Raw genomic sequence first — 14,643 nt, 5'->3', positions numbered from 1 at the left:
TGATGTTAATGCAGAAACTCACAATTGGTCAAAGTGCAGAGACTAAGTGTCAGGAGAGTGCTCAGCCACAAATGAACATCTCCATCTTAGAAGATGGGGAGGAACGATTGTAAGAGCCAGAGTTCAGGGAGGACCAGAGCAAAACAAAGTCTTCTGGATACGACAGGACAACTGCACTCATGAACTCACAGCAGCTGTGGTTGCCTGCACAAAAACTGCAGAAGATCAAGTCAGTTAACATTCTAGCATGGAGTGGAGAAGGGGTCATGCACCCTTACCCCTAACTGACGAACTATTGACAGCTGGTGGTTTCTGGGACAGGAAGAATCTGGGTTGTTTAAAGAAAGAGGACACAAGGTTAGGAGGAGGTGGGGATGTGGAGGTGGATCTGGGAGGATATAGGGGAAAGAATGTGAGGTGAGTATCAAAGTACATTGTATCCATTTCTCAAAGAATTAATAAAATATATTAAGAAACTAAATGAAGGGGTTACATAGATCATGCAATATATTTATCCTGCCTTATTCCCTCACACAGATATTCTCACATCTTATCCTCCAAAATTCTCAGAAGTGTGTCAAAGCCCATATACTTCCTGTCCTTCAACTTCCTCTTTCCTCAGTCTGAATCACAGAATATCAGAGAATTATCGCATAAAATAGAACTTTCTCAGGGAATGAGAGAGAGACAGAAACTAAAAAGCAGTCAGAAGAAGTGGGAGAGTCCAGGAAAATTCACACATTAATAAATGATAAAGTAACAATTATGGCAGTAGAGACTTGAAAAGTACTTGAGCATTAAGCATAGTTGGTTAAATATGGCATGGTTGTTAAGACTGGTTCAGTCTTTATGATCTTTGTGCATACAGCTAATAGGAGTATTTTATAGCCATCAGTAATTATGCTTTGGAAATACAGTAAATGATATGAAAAGAAAAATAATGCCCTGATTTTGAATGGGAGCTCCAAGTAAGAAATGGAATAATTGATTGCTCTTGCAGAGGACCCGGGTTCGATTCCCAGCACCCACATGGTGGTTACGAACCATCCTTAACTCCAGTTCCAGGGGAATCCAAAGCCCTCTTCTGATCTCCATGGCATTGCATGACACGAGTGCACTCACATACATGCAGGCAATAGCTCATACACACAAAATAAAAATAATAAATAATATATTAAAAACTTTTTATATATGTGTTATTGGAAATGAATGTATGTGAACATATATGTGTATATATATATCAAACTGTTAAGAATGTTTATCTCTGGATATTGACATTGCAGGTGATTTTATTTCCTTTTCATACTCTTCTATAGTTTCAAGATGTTAATGGTAAGAATATTCTTTATAGTAAAGGTGATTAACAAGTTATCCTCTCCTTTTACTATGTTGCATACTTTAAAATTTTTGTTATTTTCATTTTATGTATGAGTGTATTGCCTGCATGTAAGTGCACCCGTATCATGCAATGCCTGCAGAACTGGAGTTACAGATGGTTGTTAGCCATCATGTGGGTGCTGGGAATTGAACCTGGGTCCTCTGCAAGAGGAACCAGTGCTCTTAACCACTGAGCCATCTCTCTAGCCCCATGTGTGGTATACTTTATAAATGTCAGAAGAATGCCTAACTGGAGAAAAGCATCAGTTATTTCACAGTATTTGATATCACCCTAAGCTGTGAGGCCATTTGAGGAGCAGCTTCCTGACTTAGATGATCTCTGAGTCCCATAACCCTGTGGGCCTGAATTTACTTATTTGTAATTACTTGGTTATTTGATAATATTTGATAAAGGTTATATATCACATACATATGCACCGTGTGCACACATACTAATTGAATTTCTACAGAAGTGTAGTTAATCTGGGCTTGCTTTCACCATGTCACAACAGACCCCAATGATGTATGTAGAGTGTACCTACCCTTCACAATAGGAGCACTGGAATTTCTATCCAACACTTCTTAAACAGATTCGCATGCTGGCAATCTGGAGATGAATGATGCTGGAAAATTTTGCTCAACTTTATTTAGCAACTTTTCTGTGCTTTTTATTATATAGAAATCTATAAGATACTAAAATGTGGTTTATGTTGTGCTTAAAGAAAACAATTTTGCCTTAATAAAATAAAAAGCCATTAAAGGCTAACTCCATGACAGATTCCTCTCCTAGAACTACCAAATACGGGGCTGGAGAGATGGCTCAGGGGTTAAGAGCATTGACTGCTCTTGAAGAGGACCCAGGTTCAATCCCCAACACCCGCATGGCAGCTACAAACCATCCTTAACTCCGGTTCCAGGGGAATCCGAAGCCTTCTTCTGACCTCTGTGGCACTGTAAGACACGGGTGCACTGACATACATGCAGGCAATACACTCATACACATAAAATAAAAATAATAAATAAAATATAAAAAAGAACTACCAAATACCAGTGAAAGAGGTGCATGATCATAGATGATTTTTGTTTAGACTATTAAAACATGTCCATAGACATAGTAGTCTAAGTTGAGTAGACTTAATTGATTAGAGTATTTATTACATTGTGATTGAAAACTACTAGAAAGTTTTTCACTGATTGGATAATTATGAATAAATAGGAAAGGATATGACTTAGAAAATTTGACTCAATTATTTAACTGGTTGTTCTGTGGAAGAAATTAGGAAATTGTGTCTTGACATTGTATCAAATTTCTAGATTGAAAATTTGAACCTGAATAATTTCATGCTGTATATGAGATCATGAATTTAGATATCTATCTTAATTATTCTAGGGTTATTGTTTTAAAGATAAAACTGTGAAAATTAAACTAATAGAATATGTAACAATTTGAATATCTAGCTCATTTTCTTAGGTGATTTTACAGATGACATTAGCAAAGCTGTCATTAGGTGCCTAGGTCCAGGTCCTGTTACTATAAAAATTACTCAAAGCAGATTCACTTCATAAAGAAAAGAGGTTTATTTAGTGCTTCAATTCTGAGGGTTCAAGGCATGACGACAGCATCACCAGGACAGATGGCCTCCCAAACATGGGAGCATGAGTGGTAGGAAGAGATCACATTTCCAGACAGGAAACCAGAGAGCTGCGGAGAGGGTCAGGTTTGTTCCTATCATAACCACCTTTTCTTAAGAACCAACCAAGAGATTCCAGAAGCGCTACCTCAATTTCTTCTGAGGTTGGCACCCTCAGTGATGTACAGTTAGCACCCTCAGTGATCTAGAGACGTCCCAGTAGACTCCACCACTGAAAAGCTTCCTATCACCTCCAAATAATGCCACACTAAGTGCTAAGCCTTCCACCTGTGAATCCTTAAAGGGCACATTCAAATTATACTCTTTGATCTCAAAAGAAAACTTACACATTTTTTCTTTTGGTTTATTTGATTTCTGCTTGTTAATTCCCCAATGCAGGGGAATTTATCAGAAAAGCTCACATATTGGATTTGGGAGGTATGTGGAGAAAACAGCACTTCTCAAGTCCTGGGTACAGTGCTCGAGGTTTTGTGACTCACACCTCATTTAATTTTCAAAAGAACCACATGAACTTATTGTTAAATGGAGTCCTACCTTCCATAGAGATTAGGTTTGAGTGTCAATGTATAAAATGAAATTTATTTCCAGTTTGAATGACTTGAAAATCCTTTAAATTTCCTATAAGATAAACATAGTTCCACAACTATATAGGTTAAAACAATCAGAATGTACAGTAAGGTACACTACAGAATAAGGATTCTCTTACCTTCATTTATCATATGGGAAAACTGAGGCATAGAGTAGACCACTGGTTCAAGAACTCATGAAAGATAGAGGCAGGATTTAAATTTACTTGAGAGTCCATGCTTTAAGCTATCAAACGTCCCTTGCACGTGCACTGTAAATTCCAATAAAATGGTGTTGGGCTTTTAAATAAAATATATAGAGATTCTGGTTAAAGATACTGTGAAACTAAATTTTCTATCACTATAACAAATGCCCAGGACAATCAGTTGTAAGGAGAAAATAGTTTATTTTGGCTTAAAGTTTTAGAGATTGTTCACCTCATGGTCCGGTGGCAGAAAGGAAAGAGGAAAAGGAAGGGGCTGTGGGCCCACTGTATTCTTTGAGGGCATGTCCTCAATGACCTTCAGACCTCTCATTAGGTTCCATCTCTTAAGGATTCCATATCATCCCAACATGCCACTCTGGGAGCATGTCATGACCAGGAAGGCTTTTGGGACACTTATACCACAACATACATCCCTATAAAAGCATTTGAATACTTTTCCTCCATTAAAGTATACTAAGAGCAATAAAAGGAATGAAAAAGACATATGCAATTTTTTTCATATTTAAGGAAACAATAAAATGACCACAACTTCAGTCTTCAATTTCTCAAACTGTGGCAGAAATCCAGTTCACTGAAGAATGCCCCCCAGGAAGCCCAGTTTGAGAGCAACTCCCCTTTTGTACAAGGTTTTTGCTTCTTATGGAGTTACTTGAAGTCAAATTCAATTCAAAAAACACTAAGTGGAACATTCTAGAATTCATGTTTGAAACATCTATTATTATACTTGTTATGATCATTATACTTTGTTATTAGTTGTTATTAATCTCTGCCTGTGCCCAGTTCATAAACTTGATCATCCATACATAGGTACCTGAAAAAACATTGTACTCCTTGTCTCCTTTGGCTTTGCTGTGCAGGTGCTGAACTTGAGAGTCAGGAGAATAACTGTGGATAATCATAGCTTAATTGATTGACAAGGGGCACAAACTGGTTCTGAAATTCTGTTGAACTCAAATCTACATCCCACTATTAGAATTTTTATATACTTACCTCTGCTTGCTGCATAATTGAGGGTGAGTCATTGCTGCTGGTCTCTCTCCCAAGCAGCCCTTTCAGTTGTAAATCTTTTGGTTCTAACTAATTTTGAGCTTGTTTGTCTCTGGGTTAATTATTCACCAACCATCTTCATTACCATTTCTCTGTTTCTGTGGGGAGGAGGAAATACTCCAGTGATACTGATCAGCATGGAGCAGATATGTTATTTCTGTGAGCATGTGCCCCTGTTGAAAGCCAAAAAAGGATGGTGCTGTTTTTAGGAGTGCTGGGTTCACAACAGGGGCTGAATATGTTCCATTTTTTTTAATGTGTGTTTTATCATCAAGAAAACTTGCTAACCAACAACAGCTCTGTATTGAATGGAGCTGTCCAAATAGCTATTTCCTTTTATTCTGGTTAAATTAATGCAACTTGCTGTCATGACAGTTTCCAACCCACAACACAGGCAGTAGTGAATTTGGTGAGATCACCCAGAGCAGTAAACTTCCCCAGATGATCTTCTCTCCTGCATTAGTCCTTATAGTTGACCCCATTTAAAGAGTAATCACTACTTTTTGTTAAAAGACAGTGATTTAAAAAATACATCACAATATGAAATCATAATACATTGAAGAGTACAGAAAAATAAATCTACTTTAAAAGAAGTTACAGTGTCTCAACAAGATTGCCCAATAGATTCTGAGAAAAGAATGCAGTACCTCAAAAGAGAAATGAGTAGTGTTCCAATAGAAATTAGGGAGGAGATGCAAGAGAATAAAGTCAATATAGACACAAAGCACAGTTTTCAAACAACAGGAGTAATCAAAACTCTGGAATCTCAGCCAGTTTGGAGCATTAGAAGGCTTGAGGAACCACAGAAACAAATAGAAAAGACAGATATTTAAGACATATAAGAAGTGAGCAAACCGATGCCAGAAAGCAGAAAGAATAATTGACATCAGGATAACTGATTTCCTGAAGAAGAGAATGGAGGCAGGGAACGGAAATAGCCCTGGAGCATGCCACCTCTGCATTCAGGAGGTGCACGCCGGTACTGCAACCATAGGCACGCGGGGAAAAGCGTTGAACAAAAATGTAGCAGAAGATATAAAAGGGCAATTTATCATGGAAGGACAAAAAATGCTATAGAATAACTGACATTAAGACACACATCTTTAATTTCAGCACTTGGGAGGCAGAGGCAGGCAGGTCTCTGTGAGTTTGAGGTCCAAGGCCAGCCTGATCTACACAGTGAGTTCCAGGCCAGCTGGGACTACAGGGAGACCCTGTCATATATGAAAAAATTCTATGGCCAGAAAATGAAATTTCATTCGTTTGTTTTGAGACAGGGTCTCCCTATAACTCCAGCTGGCTTAGATATCACTATGGAGACCAAGCTAGCCTCGAGGATCTGCCTCCGAGCTGGGATTAAAGTCATGCTCCACCACACCCAGCTGAAAATTTTTATATATGAATAAATGTTTTCCAGATTTCCCAATAGCAGTACTCAGTGTGCACAGAGGGTGGGGCAGTAGCTGCCAGTATATAAAGTAGATTTTCTATGTCACAGAAGGAAAAGGTTATGATGACATAACTCCGATATCAAGGGATATGGTGATGTGGAATATAGGCAGAAGCAGGTGGATCACCGTGAGACTGAGGCCAGCCTGGTCTACATAGAGAGTTCCAGGACAGGTAGGGCTATAAGGAAACCCTATCTCAAAACAAGCAAAGTAAACAAAACAAAACAAAATCACCAAAGTCCATACTACTTCAGAGATTCTTGCCCTGTAAGAGGAGCATTATCATTGAATGTGGAAGGAAAGGACTCTCTTACGCTCACTGTGTAAAGGGAATGTAAGTTGAAATGCCTGTACTTTCTAAATTTTTACCTTTCCCTTAATTTATTTCTCTCTGCCTCTTAGCAAACACTTGAACATGTGTAAATTAAATAAATGCTTAAGTAATGTAATTCCACTGAAATAATTTTTTTTAATTAAAATAGCAGGTTCTATAAGTCTATTTTGCAAAAGTCTGTTTTGTGTGCCAGGGAGATAGCTCAGTTAGGGAAGTGCTTGGCCTTGCAAACGTGAGGACCTGAGTTCAATTTTTAGAACCCATGTAAAAAAGCTAGGCATGGTTACACAGGTTTTTAATCTCAGCACTGGGAGGGAGACCACTGGATCCTTGGGGCCTCCTATCCAGCTAGCCTAACACAATCATTGACTTCAAAGTAAATCCTTGTCTCCAAATACAAGGTATATATCACCTGAGGTATATATCACAGCATCTGAGGTTGACTGCTTCTGACCAACACACACACACACACACACACACACAGTTTCTCTCTCTCTGTCTCTCTGTCTCTCCTCTCTCTCTCTCTGTCTCTCTCTCTCTGTCTCTCTCTCTCCATTCATCCATCCATCCATTGATGCAGGGGAAACTGTGTTCCTCTCTTAGGGTTCTTAGCCTCATTAATAAAAGAATTTAAGCATAGATTAAAATGAAAGGTTGAAGCTAATATTATTAGATCTTAATAGAAAAAAAAACAAAACCCAAGGGTAGGCAAGCTGCAAATCTTAGAAGCTTCCCTGGAGAAGGAGAATGGAAGAGAGAAGGAAAAAAAAGCCATGCCATTTTAAGTGAGCACAAAGGTCAGACACATGGTAGACTAGCAGCCATATGATAGGGAGGGAATCTTTAAAGAAAGAGTAAAGCAACTCACAATGTTGGGAAGCCCAGAGTGTTAGAAAAAGCATGCTTAGAGAAGATATTGAAAGAAGGAAAGGAGAGGTTTCATGTTTCTGAAGAATTCAGGAAAGTGGGCAGATTTATGAGAAGCTCTGTGTCTGTGTTCCAATAAACTAATGCATTAGAGGTGGGAATTCCAGGTAGGAAAAAAGCACATGATCTTGTTAAAGCACTGGTTATTCTGCCTATCTTTAGCATGGCTAAAGATGAGCCCAGCTTCCTAGGGGTGGGTCCTTGGCCAGGTGATTGACCCGGCCCAACTGGAAATGTTAGATCTATACCCAGGCCAGAGATCTTATTTTCCTGACTAGGATTTCCTCTTAATGGGCATTTATTGTTATTGTAACACTCCTATCTATCTATCTATCTATCTATCTATCTATCTATCTATCTATCATCTATCTATCTATCTATCTATCATTCTATCTATCTATCTATATCTATCTAATCTATCATCTATCTAATCTATCTATATCTATCATCTATCTGTCTTTCTATCTATCATCTATCATCATCATTTATCATCATCTATCTTTTATCTATCTATCTATCTATCTATCTATCTAATCTATCATCTATCATCTATCTAATCTATCTATATCTATCATCTATCTATCATCATTTATCATCATCTATCTTCTATCTATCTAATCTATCTATCTATCTATCATCTATCATCTATCTATCTATCTATCTATCTATCTATCATCTATCTATCTATCAATCATCTATCTATTTAATCTACCTACCTACCTATCATCTATCTCTGTTCATTTAATGCATAATCTGTGTGGTATATATCTACATTAATGCATTTGTGCATGTGCTTGTATATTATATATGTGTATGTACATATACATGTATATACTGAGACTGATCTGATTTACTTTGAGTAATGTCTACATGTATTAACAATATTTATTTCCAATAGGTGGGATTTAAGTACTTTTTAAAATGTACTATTTTGGTATTTTATATTATTAGATGAGTTTAATAAGAATGTATAATTTCATAAAAATAATCATTTTTTAATTCATCACACATAAAGAAATAGAGAAAATAAATTCATTGTTTTTTCTGATCCTCTTTATTCTTCTGTTATGTATATGAGTGTTTTGTCTGCATAACACATACATGCAGTGCCTGCAGAACCCAGAATAAGGCACCAGATCCCCTGGAACTGGAGTTATGGATAGTTGTTAGCTGCCATGTGACACTGGGAACTGAATCCAGGTCCTCTACAAGAGCAACCAGTGCTCTTAACTGCTGAGCTACCTCTTTAGCCCAAGAATAATAATAGCATTAGATAGAGTCACACTTTTGAGCATGGTCTAGAAATGCTGCGTAACCATAGAAGTGGGTTTTGTTCTCCCTTTTTCTATCCTCCCATCCTCTGTTATGCCCCTCTTTGGATTTCGTCTCTTGTGCTGGCTCATCTTCAGGATGTTGTCCTGGAGGAGACTGATGCTTACTAGGAAGGAGTTGCCTGTCATCATCAGTGTCCGAATCCATTGTTCTCCATGTGTCCTCACTGTCACATCTTGCTCCTCTCCCCCTGGCTCTCCTTCTGTTTCTCTCTGCCCTTTCTGTTGTGCTTTGAGGTTCATGCTCTGACCTCCATTTATCCCATTTGGACTTTCTCTTTTTGTCATTCATCATGTGGGGGGTCACTCACTGCAATCATTATTTTTTAAAATTATTTTTAAATTTAATTTTAATCGTTTTTCTCAGGAAAGTCCGATCTAGAGACCATGCCATCAAAGTCAGTCTCCTCTTCACAAACACTCTGCATCCTGGTTCTCAGGAATGACTGAGAACATCTTTAGTAGACACTGAGGGTTTGAGCCTTGGAAAGAAAGGCTGAGCATTGATCCAGTAGCCAGTGGTAAATTAGTGTCTGTCAACCCAAATAGCAGAAGATGGATTTTACCATCTGCTTACGATCATCAGTGCATCTGTAAGGTTTCCCTGCACTTCATTGACTTATGCCCCCTTATTTAATGCAGGCTCAGCCTGCTATTGGCAGAGTCCTCTTTCCTATTATTTGTGAGATTTCTTAATGGATATGTTCACATGCAGCCATAGCTACTGTCTTCCCACCCCACTATTTTCTGTTCTGGACTCTTAGGGCTTGTTGCCTAAGTAGCCCCCTCAAGTAGGGATTTCTTCAGGTCTCCCAGTGCTTTTGTGTAAACAGTATCCACAGAGCCCCCAAAACAGCTGCCAAACATCCTGAATCCAGATGCAGACACTTCATAGGGGGAGAAAAAAACAGATTTGAGGCTGGTGTCATGCTGTGATTATTTCCCTAGTCTTTCTATTTAAGCATTTATGTGAAGAACACTTGGTCTTCTGTAAAAATAAGCAAGTAGATCATTTTATTGCAAATAAATTTGGGTTGAGGGGCAAAAGGAACAGAACCTATAGGATTATATATAACATAATAGAGGATTTAATAGAATGGCTTACAGTTGGTAAGATCTGGATATTTCAACAATGGCTGTCAGCATACTGGAGAGGCTGAAATCCTGGTAGCTGCTCAATTCATGATGCTGGATCCTTAGAAATCCCACTTTGGTTTTGTTCCTGGGGAGTCGCTTGTCTTCAGTTCACATTGGAAGCAGGAGTTTGAAGTCAGTGAAAGATGTCAGCAGCAGCAAGTTCACTCACCCACAAGAAGTGAAGTCAGCAAGTAGTGCTTTTTCCCTGGACCTCTTTATATCTGGAAGGTGCTGATCACTCTGGAGATCCTCTCCCCTCCATTAATCCTTCCTGGAAATGCACTCATAGGCCTACTTCGAGGTGTGTCTTAGTTGATTCAAGATCCCAGGTCTGTGTCTGTGCTTGAGCATTTTTAAAGCAAGATGAAATGCTGCAGGTAGATCTAAACCTTCTGAAATCAATGGCAAATTTTGATTCAAAGGAATTGAAATGATTTTTATTTAATTCTAATCATTTAAAAGTAGTATGACCACTGATGTTTAAGTGACCTAAAAACCAAAGTAGGTGCACAATGAAGGCGTTAGTTGATTGAAGTTACTTATATGCTTGTCATTCTATATATATATTTTTTAATCAATGTGTGTGTATCTTTGTGGAAAATTCTTAGTTACTGTTGTCTAGAAATGCTCTGATTTCACTTTCATTATTAAAGATATTTCCTTGGGAATGATATTCTAGATTGACAGTTAATCTTTCAATCCTGTGAAGATTGTCACTTTGTCAATAGGCACTTGGTTTTTATTATACCCACCACCTCAGTTTCTTACATTAAAAAAATAGGAAGCAGTAATTGGTAAAGGAAAATAGATTTATTCACAATATTCCAGAACTTAACAGAGAAAATTCATAACTTTTCTCCACAGTGCCTATGGCAGTTTTACAAATTATAGAAAACAGTGAGACAAAGGTTAGAAGATATATAGATTTAGCTGTGAGAGAATTCAACTTGTCTTGTTCTGGGGAGAAAGTAACTTGGCCTTATGCTACCTCTATTGTCTCTGGTCTCTATTACAGAAATTTTTTTTATTCAAGTCTTCCTGGGGAAATGAGGTGGACATTCTATCTTAAAGATTCTCCAGTTTTGAAAGAGAGAAGAGTCTTGGAGATTATAGTTCTATAAAATTCATTCTTATCCTGGGCCTGGCAGAGTTCTTTATCAAATTCATGTTTTGCAAATATTATTTCCATGTCATTAATATTTGGTAGTTTTTCAGTGTATAGGTTTCTAACATCCTGGATTAAATTTATTCTGAAGTCATTCTGCTCCCATTAGCTCTCCTTGGGCCTTGGCCCTGTCCCGCTGAGGCTGCTGGAGTGTATCTGACTAGCTAGGATATTACAGATTTCCAGAACTGGTCAAACACAGAGAATAAGTGTCCATGTGACACTTAAATGTAAGTGACACATCTTCAGTGCAACCTCTACACAGGGTGAATGTATGTCCCAAATCTCACCCGAGAAGTTTCCTTATGCAACAGATGGTGATTAACACAGAAACCCACGATTGGATAATGTGCAGAGAACAAGAGGCCACAAAGTGTTTAATCCCTGAACAGGACACCTATTTCAAACCTCTGCCTCCCAAGGCTCAGGGATCATTGAAGAGAGGGCAGAAAGATTGTAAGACTCAGAGGTGGTGTGTCCCAAATCTCACCCGAGAAGTTTCCTTATGCAACAGATGGTGATTAACACAGAAACCCACGATTGGATAATGTGCAGAGAACAAGAGGCCACAAAGTGTTTAATCCCTGAACAGGACACCTATTTCAAACCTCTGCCTCCCAAGGCTCAGGGATCATTGAAGAGAGGGCAGAAAGATTGTAAGAGTCAGAGGTGGTGGATCACAAGGAAACAATTTTCCAGACAGCTGGTCAGTTACTCATATGAACTCACATCAATGGTGATAACATTCAGAAGTCCTATGCAAGTTCAAAGCAGACAAAATCCCACTATAGTCATGGGAAAGTGGGTTAGAAATCCCAGTCCAACCTAAGGAACTTTTGACAGCTGATGGCTACTTGGAGGGATAAAGACAGTATCTTACAAGGTTGGGACACTTGGTGGGTCCAGTGGATGGACTCATACTGGAGGGTATTTAGGGACATAACTCAGACTTCATAGGCCACATAATATATATATATATATATATACATACACATTGAATTGGATAGGGTGCAGTGGGGGGAGTTGGGCACAGGGGAGGGGATCTAAATATCATCAAAATACATTGTATGAAAAAATTCATGTAAAAATTCAATCAAAAAATAAAATAAAGTAAAATAAATTTATTCCTAAGTACTTTATCAGTTTTTGGTAGCTCCTATAAATGAGCTAATTCCTTTGATTTCTCTTTTGGAAAGTTCATTGTAGTGTAGAGAAATAGTAATGATTTTTTTGTGTGTTTATGTCATTCAGTTGTACTGAATGTATCCTTTTTATTAGATTATTTGTGGAATCCTAGTCTTTTCTATATATCACATAAAACTCATCTCAGGAAACAGCCTCTGTTCTTGCCTTCCATTCTGAGAACTTTTTACTTCTTTATCTTGTGCTGTTTTTCTAGCAAGGACTTCTAGTACTGTGTTGAAAGGACACAGCAAGAGATGTGGATCCTGGCCTTGTAATGGATCTTAGAAGAAAAAAGCTTCTAAGATGTTATGTTTTTTTTTTTTTTAAGCTGTGAGCTTATTATATAATCACCTTTATTATGTTGAAATTCATTCATTCTATGCCTGATTGTTAATCAGGAAAGGATGTTGGGATTTGTCAAGTACTTTGATATTTTTGTCCTTCCTTCTGTTAATGCAGTGTATTATATTCATAGACGTGTACACATTGAACCAACCATTGCATATCACAGATAAATCCCACTTTATCAAGAAATACAATCCTTTACCTGACCCTCTCCTTGTTCCCACTGTCCAGTGTTGCCTTAGGTTTCTTCTCTGAATTTCAGTGCAGCACTTCATGCCTCCCAATTCATGGCTCGAGCAGCCCATGGTGTGGCTCAGTCACTTGTTTAGAAGGTATAAACCATAAACCTTTGTAGTGCCCAGATGGAGCTAATTCTGATGGATGTACAGAATAAAATGATAAGGGTGGCATTACTTTTCCACCTAGATTTCAAAGGCTGTTACAGACAGCCTGGGTACACAGCTAGAGATATGTCATAGGGCTAGATCCACTGCAGAGAGCCTCCCAAATACCAAAGCCCATTAAGCAACAGAGGTGGGACTTCTATCAAGATCCCCAAACTGCAGAGCTATGAGAATGAGATTCTGGTGGAGGGGAACTGAAGTATGGGCTCAACCTAGCAAAGCCATGAGATGGGGCTTCTCAAGACCTTTGAGTTCAAACCATTGACCTATGTTTCTGAAGTTTGGCATATATAGTGATAGATTATTTTGTAGTCTTAAGGTTTACTGTTTTCTGCTGTGTTTGTGGTTTGCAATGGACATATGGACTGTTATTCCTATCTTCTTTCCTGTTTCTCCATTTTGGAATGGAATATCCTATCCTATGCCTGCTTCATCATCATATTTTGGAAATAGATAACTTGTTTTGATTTCCTGGGCTCATAGAAGGAATTTTCCTGAGGATGAAATACACTTTGAGTCTTATCCACACGTGGTTTAAGTGAAACTCTAGACTTTGAACTTTTGGATTAGTGTTGGAACGAGGTGAGACTTTGAGGTTATTGGGATGAAATGAATCTACTTTGTATAAGAGAAGAACAAGAGTTTGAGAGGGCCAGAGATGGAGGGCGATGTTTGACTGACCTCTCCAAACCCACGTGGAATTTCATTGCCATTGGTATCTGGAGGTGGACCTTTTAAGAGTTGATTACATTTTGAGGCCTTAGCTAACATAAGTATATTAATGTTGTTATCAAGGGAGTGGGTTGTTATAATAAATTGGGTTTCTTTTTATATGTGCTCTCTTGCCCTTCTGCATAGCATTAAGTGATGACATGGCACAAAGGCACCTTGCCAGATGCCTCTTGGACTTCCCAGTCCCAGAACTGTGAGCTGAATGAACTTGTAAAGAAAAAATAAAACTATAAGCACAAGCTCAGTATGTCCTTTCTTGTCACTTGCATCTAATACTGTTAGAGCCAATTTACTAAATAAAACAGAGAAAAAGTAAGATACCTACTAGGTGAACCTGAAAGAGTCTGAGTTAAGGATAAAATGATAGCAGGAACTGTGTAGTCTCTTGTAACTGAGAACATAGGGATAAGTATAGGGACATACAAATCAGCTTCAGGATGTGGCTCTCTGTGCCTTTGTTTCTGTTTCTGTTTCTGTTTCTGTTTCTGTAGTATATCTTGTTTTTTCCTCTGGTACCTTAACATGGCAGAGGGCATGGCTATTGGGAGCTCTAGAAAGGTATAATTATATTTTCTATGAAGGACAAAGAAAGTGGTTTTGTCATTGTCTATTGACAGGCATACCTTGTTTCATTATGCTTCACTTCCCAGCACTTCGCTTATCTGTTTTAAAAATGAAAGGTTGCGGCAGACTCGAGTAAGCCTATCAATGTGATTTTCTTTCCTCTCCTCTCCTCTCCTCTCCTCTCCTCTCCTCTCCTCCC

Source organism: Nannospalax galili, unplaced genomic scaffold (genome assembly GCF_000622305.1).
Source record: "Nannospalax galili isolate Female #2095 unplaced genomic scaffold, S.galili_v1.0 scaffold384, whole genome shotgun sequence".
In the NCBI taxonomy this organism is placed as follows: domain Eukaryota; kingdom Metazoa; phylum Chordata; class Mammalia; order Rodentia; family Spalacidae; genus Nannospalax; species Nannospalax galili.
Note: the sequence above shows the minus strand (reverse complement) of the source record.